We start from the raw sequence: 12,227 nt of genomic DNA, 5'->3' as shown, positions 1-12,227 counted from the left end.
TATCTTGGTGCATTCAGCTCCTGATTTACTGAGGCAGCAGCTCATCAGACTCCGTCATGGCTGCCAGAGACAGTCTGCTGCCATTCTAGCTGCTGAGTGTGAGTCAACCTGGGTACATTACTGTCAGAGATGATGTCATAGATGATGTCACTGATGGTCTTACCTGAGCAGGTGAGATCCAGGATGAAGGAAGAGGAGTCTGATGATGCACACTCCCTCAGAGCAGATCCAGACTGAACACAGTCAGACCTGATCAACCACACAGGTCTGTCTGAGGACTCCTTTCTCTGTCCTACAGAAACAGCAAAGCCACAGTCCAGCTCTCTACAGACAACAGCTGCTGTCTTCAGGGTCCAGACAGAGTACCTCACTGGTCTCCAGTCTCCCTGATGTTTCAGCTCTGGTGTTCCTGCACAGCGACTGGCTCCTCCCACCAACCTGACATCATCAGGCTCTGAACAGAAACCAGAGAGTCATCAGTAAAGAAGTGGATTCAAGAGATTAAACTAAGCCTTGACTGCTGATTCTGCTTCTGTGATTCTTTCCTTCTCTTTTCTTTCTCTCTTTACCTGTTGAGGTGTGATTTCCTTCAGCCTGGAGTCCTGTGATTGGAGCACAGCCGTGGACAGAAAAAACACTTTGTCAGCCCAGAAACATCTCAGTGAACTCCCTCTGGAGTCATTTTACCAGTTTACTGTAGGTGAGATGAACATGTGAATACACAGAACAGCAGCCAGCAGACTGGTTTATATAGAGTTAAAGTTCAGCATTCAGTGAAGTATGCTCGCTCAGCTTCACTTTATTCATAGTGCAACATCACAAACTGAGTCTCTGCACACTTTCAGATTAAATTCCACAGATGGAAATGTTTCTACAGCAACAAGAATCAGGTCCTGTCACCTGACTCCCAGCTGAAGAAACGACGTGTTCACACCTAAAGGTCCGGGTCCTGAATCCAACCAATGTGAAGATGCTCAGTTCTCCAGCTGGTCCAGTTTGTGTTCACAAAGGCAAAACTCAAACTGTCCAGAAATCGTCAACAGAAGCAGGTGGTGGAAACGCTTTTCCATTATTGGTCATCCAGTCGGCGGGTAAAAAAAACAAACCCCTCCAAAGATTGCTGTAGATTTGCAGAATTGAATAATTACCAAGAATTAAACGACGGTATCATTACAGTATTTTCATTTACAGTACTTCCATTTACAGGATACTGAGTTTGCATGCCTCTTTATTCCCTTTGAAACAATAGAAGCAATAAAAACACTGTATAGCCACCGTCTCATTGTCTTATGGTGCAGCCTGTACAGGAACATAACCCTTCTTATCTTCATGGATCCATACTTAGCTTTTAGATGTTCAGATGGGAAAAGATAAAGTCATCAAACCATTTTTAGATTTCTTATTTTACCACTCTGTCACAAACTGTCTGTGACTCACAGCACTAGTGCAGGTCTGTTTGATTACGATCACGGCGTACGCTGGTGTCGCTTCAGCCGTGCGGAGCCCATTCACGCCGCAGGCTGACGTTATCAGTTCTACATGTTATCAGTCGTTTTTCACTACGTGACTAAATTGATGTTTCAGCGTGAGAGCGTGTGAAAGTGTCAACAGCGTGAGTCTCACGGTCAATCTGTGAGAGTTAGCAGCTCTGACTGGATGATGTTTTTATGCTCGGTCCTGATTTGCTGCCGAGTCTCTTTCACACTTTGCAGCTAATAAACAAAGCAAATAGAGCACAGATTAAAAAAGAAATTATTGGTATTTATCACTGATAATATTTAGTCAGCGTTCATCTCACTTTGATTTGTCCAGAAACTAAAGTGAAGTCCACGTGTCCTTCATGGTGGGACAGTGTCAGACTTCTTGAGTTTCATGTTTAAATATCAAGTTTACAGTTTAAGAGCTCGATGTGCAGCCGTCACATATAAGCAGGAGACAATCAGAGCGCGTCCAACAACGATTGTCAGCCAGCATCCCTCTCTCGCATTCTTTGCAGCAGCAGAGTTGATTTTTGCTGTAAAATGGTTTTCTGCCATTGGTCCATTTTGTGCAGAAGAAGAGTCACATGACGCGTCAGAATTTAATGGGAACGAGCACAGAGCCTGATGAAGGTAACAAAGATGATCGCTGTGGTGAAACCCGTTATCTCTGACTGCAGTTTAAACCCTTTCACATGACACCTCTTCCTTTCAGCCTGCAGCTGAGAGAGCGTCTGTATTCCCTGTTTATTTCTGTTTGTTCATATTAAATACGTTCCTGGGAACTTTTTGCAAGCACAGGTTTCTCGTTTGTAACTGTTGTCGTTAATTTGCATCATACTTGAATTTAAATCTTTTCTATGAACAATCTCCACTTAATTTAACGTCAGCTTGAAAGCAAATGGAAACACAAATAATCTTTTAAATTTTCTTATTGTAAATAAATTCAGCCGTCAGTTTAAGGTTTCGTCGAGCTGAAGCCAAGAAAGCCTGGATGTGTCCGACCTGCTTCGTAGTACAGCCCTCTGAACACCTGATACACCTGGACACAACTGAACATCTGAGGCTCATGTTTAGCAGCACAAACAGTTTTAGCAGAAAAAGAAGAAGAACAGAAAGGATCGTGCTCCAGCAGCTTCACCGCTTGGACTCCTACTAACTGACTGTTTAAAGTCCTACCTGAGCTCCACAGCAGCAGCAGCACCAACAGGTGATCCATGTCCAGGTAGACCGTCTCTCTGGCCGTCCGCCTGCTCTCTGCTCTGATCATCATGTGCTGTCCTCAGTGTATATCTGCGTACAGGAAGAGGTGGAGCTTTACTGGAACACAGCTCATTCAGCTGTCTTTAGTTTCACAGTGAAGAGTCCTCGTCTGAGTCTCTGACACAGGATCAGGGTTTTCTGTCGCCCATGTTTCCAGTTTGACCGGTGGACCGGACAGTGGTCACACTGGAGTCCAGACTGAGCCCAGTTCTCCCTTTGCACTGTGTGCTTCACGTCAAACTGTCGACTTCGTGTCAGTTAAACTTCAACATGTTGCTGTAAAAGGTGGATTAAAGGAAATGTTGATGTTGTTTCCTGTTTTATTTTGAAATGTCTCTGCTGTCTGTCTTTATTTCCTGTCTGTGTCTTCCCTGTGATTACCTGATGTGTCTCACCTGTGTTTAATCACCCTGCCACCTTGTGTGTGTGTACAGGTCTCTGTTGTTGGTCCAGTTCTTGGTTGTCTCTCCGTTTGGAGACCCTGGGCCTGTTTTTTGGGGATTATTGCATCTGGATTCATCCGGACTTCATTCCTGCCGGCCTCTTCCTCTCAACATGTTTGTGTTTCGGACTCCGCTCCTGGTTTTCCTCTCGCCTGCCTGCCTCATCATCATTGGAAGTTTGTGTTCACCTTGTTTTGACTTAATAAATCATGTTACAGTGAGCTGAGAGTCTGAGCCTGGCTCCTATCCTTTTTACCTGCTGCCACGTTTGACACCACCTGACCTCTGCTCCACCAGGTTCCTCTCTGACGGCAGAACCCGGGGCTTCAAACTGGTTTATACTGGTTGGAAACTGGGTTTAATCTGGTTTTGAAATGGTGTTAAACTGGGTGCACATTTTTTATTTTGGTAAATAAAGTTTTGTCCTTCAGGGACGATGTCGACACTCTGTGGTCTGTAGTTAACCTCTCTGAACTGATGAACTGATTACTGACTACAGGCCGGTGTTACCATGGCAACCAGAGCAGGCTGAGGCGTCGCTATCAGATTAAAGCTGTCAGCGTCTTCTTCTTCTTCTTCCTGCTAGATGTGTCTGATCCCACTTCCTGTGTGTTGCTATGGCGATCCAAACAGCACGTGAGCGTCTCAGTGTGCTTGTTTCTCCTTCCTGGTTCAGCTTCCTGTTATTTCTTAGTTCTGATGATTTAGTGAAGTTTTCACATTCGAGGAGGAAAACTGACTCTGAGGAAACGTTTGTTGTTTCCTCCTGTGGGAGCAGTGATGGAAGAAGTACTCACAGCTTTTACTGCAGTAAGAGTACTAATACCACAGTGTACAAATACTCTGCTGCAAGTAAAAGGACTCATTCTGCAGAATAAAATCTATTGTAGGATTCTGATTATTGCTGCGTTCATGTGTTCATCAGGTTCATGTTGCAGCTGGTAAAGGTGCAGCTCATTTTAATGACTTCATCTCCTGCTGGCTGCTTTAACCTGTAATAATACATCATCATTTATTAGCTGCTGATATTTTGTATCTGTAAAGTAACTGGTAACTCCAGCGCTCAGATAAATGGACTGCAGTAGAAGCAGGAAGTAAAGTAGAATCAGCTGAAAGTGGACTTTAATCCAGAACTTGAACATAATGAGCAGCTGGTTGGTTTGAAATCTGCAGACGTTCATATAATGTCCATCCCTGTTAAAGCTGAAGGGAAATAAAAGTCCTGTCTAATAAAAGCTGGAAGAAAAACAATCTTCTGGACTAAATAGAAAACAGGAGGAAATCTCTGGATCTCTGGCTGGAAGAGACGTTTCTGTTTGTGCTGGAAGCTCGCTGATTAAATCTGAGGGCGTATTAATCACAATCAGCTTTACTGACGTGTTCGCAGACGAGGAGTTTGACCTTTTGCTGCCGTCAGTGCGCTGCAAAAACTCAAAATCTCTATTTTTCTCATTTCTGGTCAAAATCTGTCATCACACTCACACTAAAGAGCAAGTGAGATAAAGGAGCTTGTTTTTAGACAGCGCATCTTAAATATCTTGAAACCATCTTGTTTTGAGTCATATCTCAGATGAAACAAGCTTTTTTGACATGTCAGAAGGTTTTTAAGCTGCTGTGTTATTTGTAAAAGATGAATCATCTTGTTTGAAGAAATAGACTTACCAAATGTGCTTTATTGAAAACTGCAGGTCAACATGCCCAACTCACATGCAGAGTACTATTTCTATTATAGTGGCTATTTGTCCTCTCACCATGTGCAGTGACAACCTGGACACCGTCACACAGCTCAGTTAAGTCACGGTTAATCCTCTCAAATATCTCAGCGGTACCACAATGGGAAAGATCTTTTGATTTTACCATGGCAAGCAGACAAAGACTCCCTCTGCGTGTCTGTGGCCTCTTATCAATCATTGCACTTATTCTTGGATGTGCCAGCAGCTGCTCCAAACTGTTCACCGACGGTATATAATGAAAATAACGGTCCTTAATGGTAAGAACTCTGGAGTTTTCCACATAACATACTGTTTGTTTTGCCACAACAATCTCTGGTTCAACTGGTTCTAGCAGTTCTTTGATGGTCTTATTCTGCAAATGGGTGGAAGCAGTTTGACAGAAAGGCTCAACAGACTGGTCAAATATCCCCATCGCATCAGTCTTTAGTTGATCCAGGTCCCCAGAATGTCTCTCAATCATGTCGCTCATTTGCTGTTTGAGGTGCTCCGATCATGCGGCCTGATGTTGCTGGACTCCACTCAGCATTTGGTTAACAGCTCTCTGGGGACTAGAAAACAAAGAAACATTATAAAATTCATATAAAAATGCAGTCAACATGCAAACTCACAGACACTTACTTTAAAAAGTAACCCTTCAGTTCCATATTGTTAGTGACATGCAATGATCAAAACTACCATGAAATAATAAGACCTTGTTTACACTTGGTCTTAAAATGCGTTTTGAGCAATAGGATCACAAGTGGACAGTGCTAAATAAAAGTGTAAGTGCTGGGTGTATTATGTGGTCTCTGTTCTTCAACAGATATAGTGGATGGCCAGATTTTGTTTCCATCTGCATATCTAGCGGGGAAGTGAGATCCGATCACAAGTGGTCCCTGAAGAAGCTCGTGGAGACGCACTCTAATGTCAGGTGTTTCTCTGACTTACCTTTAGCTGCCCCCCTGAGCTCGGATCAACCAAGATGCCAGGTCTGAACAGTGGCTAAGTCATTCTACAGTTTAAGCTTATTGCTTTTAAGCTTGCTGATAAAAATGAAATATAATTCAAAGGAAAATCAACGGCGTAAATGAGCTGTGTCAGTCGACGGCTTTCTCTGGCTTGAAGAAGAAATGCAGTTGCCTGTTTAGAAAGGTCAACATTCATGCGACCCTCTGCTTCGTGAAATCCACTCTGAAAGAGATTATAACAAACATATCTATTAAAACAGGGGAAATATCGGCGTTTGTAGGTAGCACCAGCAGACAAGCTGACAACTACCTGGCTAAGCTAGCTAGCTAGATTTCTTCCTATAAATATATATATATGGAATTAATGGTAGGTAGATCTCTACATTTAGTCCTTATTTCGTTTGGTTACATATTTTAAACTCATTGTAGTTTTTCTGTGTAAATATTTAGTAAACTTTGTGTAAATCTGTATTTTAATTGTTTTTCAACTTGTGGTTGAAACATTGTGTTTATTTGTGTTGTACAGGACTCCCTTGTAAAAGAGACTCAATGGGACATTTCCTGTTTAAATAAAGGTTTATATAAAAAGGTACAAGATGGGTGTTTTACTGATTGATGTCTTTACTTTGAGGATGTAAAATAACAACAAAAACAACAACTAATAAAAAGAAACAGTACTACAAAAATGGCCAATAAATGAACATTACTAAAGGCCTTTGAACTGAACTTGTCCTCCAATAAGCTATAAGGAGACAACTTCCTGTCACACACTGTCATGAAGACATGTCTCACCTGCCAGGTACAGCTTCGTGATGATAAGCTAATAATCCACATATTACAGCCTCTATGCTTGATTCAACCTGTTGAAGGATAACCTGTCAGTTTTCATTGGTTGTTTACAACATTATTTCTTTCAATGAAGTCTGGTAACTGAATTACATAACTAACAAACAAAAGTAATAATCAAATAACGTTAAGTGAATTAATTGAGCAGTTACTGCATATAAAATGAAGCATTAGACATCAGATCAGAAGCGGAACCATTAACCAGCCGATTTAAATCTCAGCAGGCTAAGTTACTTGTATTTGTGTTACTGGCTCCATTACTCGTTACTGACAAAAGTAGTGGAATTACAGTAACGCATTACTTTCAACACTGATTATTTTCTCTTAAAATTACAACCTGAGCTGTCATTTTAACGGAAACGGTGTATTTTGCTAAAGGATAGAGCAGAATATGAAACGATAGACTTTTTATTTCGTCCACATGGCACAGCCCTAGTTGTAAACAAATGCCTTTCATCTGATGTGTGCCAAATCAAGAATGAAATCAATGTGCAGCAGTTTGTAGCCTACAAATAGAGAGTCTGTAGGCTTACTATCCGTGTTGTAGCCATTACAGAAGCACATTCACTTTCAGATTTGTTAATATTATAATGTTATTTTTTCCATCTATGTTGATTATGAAAAGTGAGCAGCATGAGTAAGACAGGATGCGCGATATATCGGGAGACATGGAGTGGCTCCGACATGATTAAACCACTTCATTACGTTCTGTTTTGTAGAAAAGCCTTTCTTTAAAGTCAATTTCGTTTTGGATAAATTGTATCTTAATTTTAATCAATTTTTCATCAACCACTTGCCTTGATTTAATAAATAAGAAGCAAATATAGCAGACAATATAATCACGAGGCACATCTCATCAGAAATTACCGGAAACTCAGCATCTGCCTCGCAGACATCAGAAATATATCTCGGCTATAGAAAGCTTGAAATGTCTTTAAAGGAAAAGAAATAGGCTGTCTCTGATTATGGAATCCATTCTGTGCAACTTTGCAGCCACACTGACCCAAAAAACACTAGTTTATTAATAAAAATATACACGCGTGTCACCGGATTTACAAATGCACATCTTGCTTGTTGCAGGCACACATATTATGTCCAAATAACGATATATTATGTTGGAATAACATTAGAAATAATCTAAAATAAATCTTTAAGAATATTTGATTGAATGCTGAATGTTGTGCTTGTTCAGTTTGATAAAATTAATACTTTAATTGTGATCATTAAAATAACTGAATCTTAAATATTGAGTGGCTAATTCTATATAATTGCGCAGCTCCCCCTGTCAGTGATGTGGCCCCCCCTCAGCACCTGTGGTAAAAACATTTCTGCTCGGGTTTAAATCGGGCTCGGGCTCATAATTACAGTTAATGTGTCGGGCCGGGCTCGGACACAACGGTGCACGGGCTCGGGTAGGGTCGGGCTTGATGTTTTTGGGCCCGATCTAAGCTCTAGTAACGTCTATATGATGAGCTATCTCCATTTCTATACTAGCTACCTAATCTGAATGTGTCAACTTCTAATAGTCTCGTGTTTTCATAGCTGCAAACATCCCAGAGACAACGATGAAAAGCGGTCCGGCGCGCCTGTCATGGTGCGTCGGAGGAGCTCAGTTTCTCAGTGAAGTGGCCTAAACTAAGCACCTGTTGAAGTTGGCAGCAGCTCGTTGAGCTGACAGCACAGTGTTCTTGGAACAGGCGTGGTGGTCCACATGTGTGTTCACTTCACTTTAGATTAACTGATGGTGATCAGTTAGTGGATGGAAGCGATTTCAGCCCTAAAATGGAACATTGCTGATTTACAGGTGTGCAGAGCTGTCGATGCTACGTCGCATTTTGTGTCGTCACGAAAAAGAAAAACGTTGCTTTTTGCAGTAGTTCATTATCTTTTCTTTTCCAGGACACAGTTCCTCCTTTAATGCATCACCCGTGCGACAGACATCCACTCCTGTGAACGCAAGTCCTGTAAAGTACACAACCCCTGAAAAGGTTGGGAAGTTCTCCTTTCCCGAATATGTACCGCACACCGACACAGAACTTGACAACAGTACTTTGAGTTGTGGAAGAGAGGCCAACGGGCAACTGGCAGATGTCAAAGGAGCTCAGATGGCGGCTCGTTCCAAACACCGTGAGCAGTATGACTGCAATCCTGAGGGCAAAGGGGGAGAAAGAATCACACAGATCCCCATCAAAGCCAGAAATGACAGCAACGGCAAAGAGAATAGTGCTGCAGGACCAAGGCCTCCATACATGGGTCAGTGAAATGCACCCAGCTGATGACTGTTTGATGTTGGACATTTTTAGGAGCCCTTTGATTGATGAAAAGTGATTAAATGTCCTGTGCAGGTCACTGCCTACTCACAGCTATACAAACGATTGCAAAATGTGAGCTCCCCCCAAAAAGAGCTGCAGATGGGAGACATTCAAAGAGGTGAGCTGTAACTAATGATTCTTTTCTGCTGATCACTTGTCTGGTCAATATAAAGTCCGAGGTGATGTCCTCAAAAGTCTCGTTTGGTCCACAACCTAAAGATGTTCATTTCCGTCATGGAGGACTGAAGAAGCTAGAAAATATTCACATCTGAGAAGCCGAAATCATATTTGGACATTCAAAAAAACCAAAGAGAGAAACAGAGAAATGACTCCAAATGATCCATCATGTGGTTGTCCTGGGTGATCTGTCTCTAGTGTTCCCTCACTTCCCTTTTTAATGAGCGCTCTTATTTTAGTGTTTGACTACAAACTACTTGCTTTGGATGTGTGGGGGGGGGCATTGCTTTTTATTAGGACGCACTTTGTGTCACATTTTGTTTGTATGAAAAGTGCTATACAAATAAAGTCAGACGGTCTGATTGATTTAGCAGCTAATGGATTAATGTCGAACAGTATTACTTTGTGGAGCTGACAATGAGGTAAATACACTTGAGATGATGGCAGGATGGTAAATTATGCCTTATTATGGCAAAAGAGCACTGCCTAATACGAGTCAGGAATGCTAACTTCAAGACATTTTGTCTCAAAATGCCAGTTTCTAATCTTATTTCAAGTAGGTGGTGGACTTAAATCTAGAACAGTGTAACTAAAAATGAGTTAAATACACTTGAAACAAACAGGATGGCAAAAAAGATGCTACTTTTGAGGGGGAAATACTATTTTTGAGCATCACAAGCTTATATGAGACACATAACATCACAATACTAGTAAAATATAGCTAAAAATGAGTTTTCACAGCTAATTTAAGATAGCTGTGAAAACTCATTCACAGATAAGATCACTCTTATCTTGTAAGGCTTAAATAATGTCTGATTTCAAGAACTCTTACCAAGATTTTCACTTGTTCCATTGGCAGATTGTTTTATTGTGTTTTGGTAGCACATCACAAGTGAGAAAAACCCCATAATAACTTATGAGGTGCTGCAGGATGTAACTGTGTGTAGTCAGCTCTGTTTCCAGCACTGTACCTGCAGGTGCTCAGTATTTCAGTTTAATACAGACTGCAAACCAGAATGAGAGCACAGAATCACACAGTTGTTTAACATCAGAACATTTCATCCAGTTCCTCTGATTAGAAATGACTGAATATTGTTTGGGCTGTGTCTCTGTGGGTTCTGTGCTGTTGTCCTTGCTGTTTTCAGCCCATACAGCAGCAGCACTACAGAAGAGCCATCTAGTGGCTGTTGTCAAAAAAGCACCAGAGTTTCGTCTCTTTGCTTCTTTTCTCTTTGATCTGCTGTGAATTTGAGTTGTGACGTGTGAACGCAGAATAAAAGGCAGATTTATTTTGTCACAATATAAAGGTTATAGAGTGAAACTGAGTTTGTAACTCCCTTCTGCTGCATGGCAGACAGTAAACATTAATATAGAAATATATTAATAATAATAATAATGTAGAAAAGAGTGGAATATGGACAGAGGAAGGGTCACACAGGGTGAACTCATATCCTGCAGAAATGTTGCTGATATCAGGTAAGAAAACATTTTCCCTGTAAGTTTCTGTAACAACATCATGTAAAACGTACAGTTAGTTAAGTTAGAGTGTTTAAAACAGTTCATAGTGGATTAAATAATGCTACAGGCTGATAAATAAATATGTGTCTTTGTGTTAACAAACTTCATCTAAATAGTTTGTTTACATGTAGCCGTTAGCTCACAAGCTAACCCCAGAGGGCAGACCGCTGTCCATCTTAACATTTAGCTCATTTCATTGGTCGTTACCGACACTGTCAGCCAATCAGAAAGGTAGAGGGGCGGGATGTAAGGAAACCCCGTAGAGTGAGGTCACAGGATAGCGTGAGGCAGCTAACAGAGCAGCTACACGTTAGCTGTAAAAGCTGCCTGAGAGGAACTTAATTCTGCCCATTAAGAGTTTAATCCAGCGGCTAACGGACATGTTGGAACCTGCAGAAGGTAAAAACCTCTGTGTGTGTTTCTGCTTCACTTTCTAGTGTCCTGCTAGCACTTCCTCTCTGGATACAACCGGAGCCTGATGCTAACCGCGATCAGCGCGCTAATGCTATCAGCATGTATTTCAGTGCAGCAGCAGCTAACACTGCTGTGTTGCTATATGTGTTAATGTTGTCAGCTAGTTTCCTCACAGCTCAGGGATTTGTGAGGAATAACTAAGTTAACCACAAATACTATGGTTTTATTTGAATGTTGTGTGTGGAAATGTTAAACCTTAATGTGTAAATTCTGCTGTGGGTAGATAAAACTTGTGTTTTCTGATAAGGCTACTCTAATTAGAGTACTGCATTGCAGCTACAGTTATGTGGAGCCTGTACGGCCGACAGGTTTCCTAATACAGGGAGAAGAGTAGCTTGATGTAATTTCTGTTGAGTTAGTATCAGCTGTTATTGAATAAGGTTGAACATGTTATATGCTGGTTACTGTATGTAGATTGAGCTGAGATTTGAAGTTGAACTGAAGTGTGATAAATAGGCCTGAACATGTGATCATTGAGTATTATGCAGCATGCGATGCTTAAATGTTACATGGTTGTTTGCTTTAGTGTGATTGTTGTACAACATCTAGATATATAGAACACTGTTTTAAAGTCCTGTTTGCAAAAACAGCTCAGGTCTTCTGGACAGAGCGAGAACTACTTGGAAGATCCCTTTTCTATGGACGGCGAGCCTCCCAGCGTGATCTTGAAGAGACGCAGACCAACTCATCGAACACTCCCCTGCTGGTAGGAAAGTATCAGTCGCCTGAGCTGGTACACACACTTCATCCAAAAGTGCCAACTTTCCTCTTAAACAAGGAAACTGTCACAGAACTGGTGACACGCACTTTAACAGAGAACTATTGACAGTGGATTGACTAATACAGGAAGTGATCACAAACAGACTTTAACGACTACAAAAACACTCATTTATTTTAAAGGGCCCATTTTTTAGTTTTCATGTATGTTGTGTAATTGTGTTTCAACTGTTACTTGCAAAGTAATGTGAGTAAAAGTTACTGGTTACAACTTACCTGGCCTGATGCTTCCTTTTATGGGTACAGTTTTATCACTTAG

At 41.3% G+C, this 12,227-nt stretch overlaps 2 long non-coding RNA genes across 2 annotated transcripts; one reads left to right on the top strand and one right to left on the bottom strand.

The window, feature by feature from the left end:
* Positions 1-394: 394 nt before the first annotated feature.
* Positions 395-2,770, bottom strand: LOC119906609. The gene is made up of 3 exons (XR_005445001.1): positions 2,658-2,770; positions 570-602; positions 395-454 (listed from the first exon to the last, which is right to left on the bottom strand). It is a non-coding gene; the product is annotated as an uncharacterized LOC119906609 (long non-coding RNA).
* A 73-nt stretch (positions 2,771-2,843) lies between these two features.
* Positions 2,844-3,412, top strand: LOC119906611. The gene is made up of 2 exons (XR_005445003.1): positions 2,844-3,026; positions 3,176-3,412. It is a non-coding gene; the product is annotated as an uncharacterized LOC119906611 (long non-coding RNA).
* The last annotated feature ends 8,815 nt before the right edge of the window (positions 3,413-12,227 follow it).

Source organism: Micropterus salmoides, unplaced genomic scaffold, assembly GCF_014851395.1.
Source record: "Micropterus salmoides isolate LMB-PRFRI ecotype aquatic unplaced genomic scaffold, ASM1485139v1 Ms_hic_scaffold_1697, whole genome shotgun sequence".
NCBI classification, from domain to species: domain Eukaryota; kingdom Metazoa; phylum Chordata; class Actinopteri; order Centrarchiformes; family Centrarchidae; genus Micropterus; species Micropterus salmoides.
The sequence above is the reverse complement of the archived record's forward strand: the minus strand, read 5'-3'. Positions and strand labels throughout refer to the sequence as shown.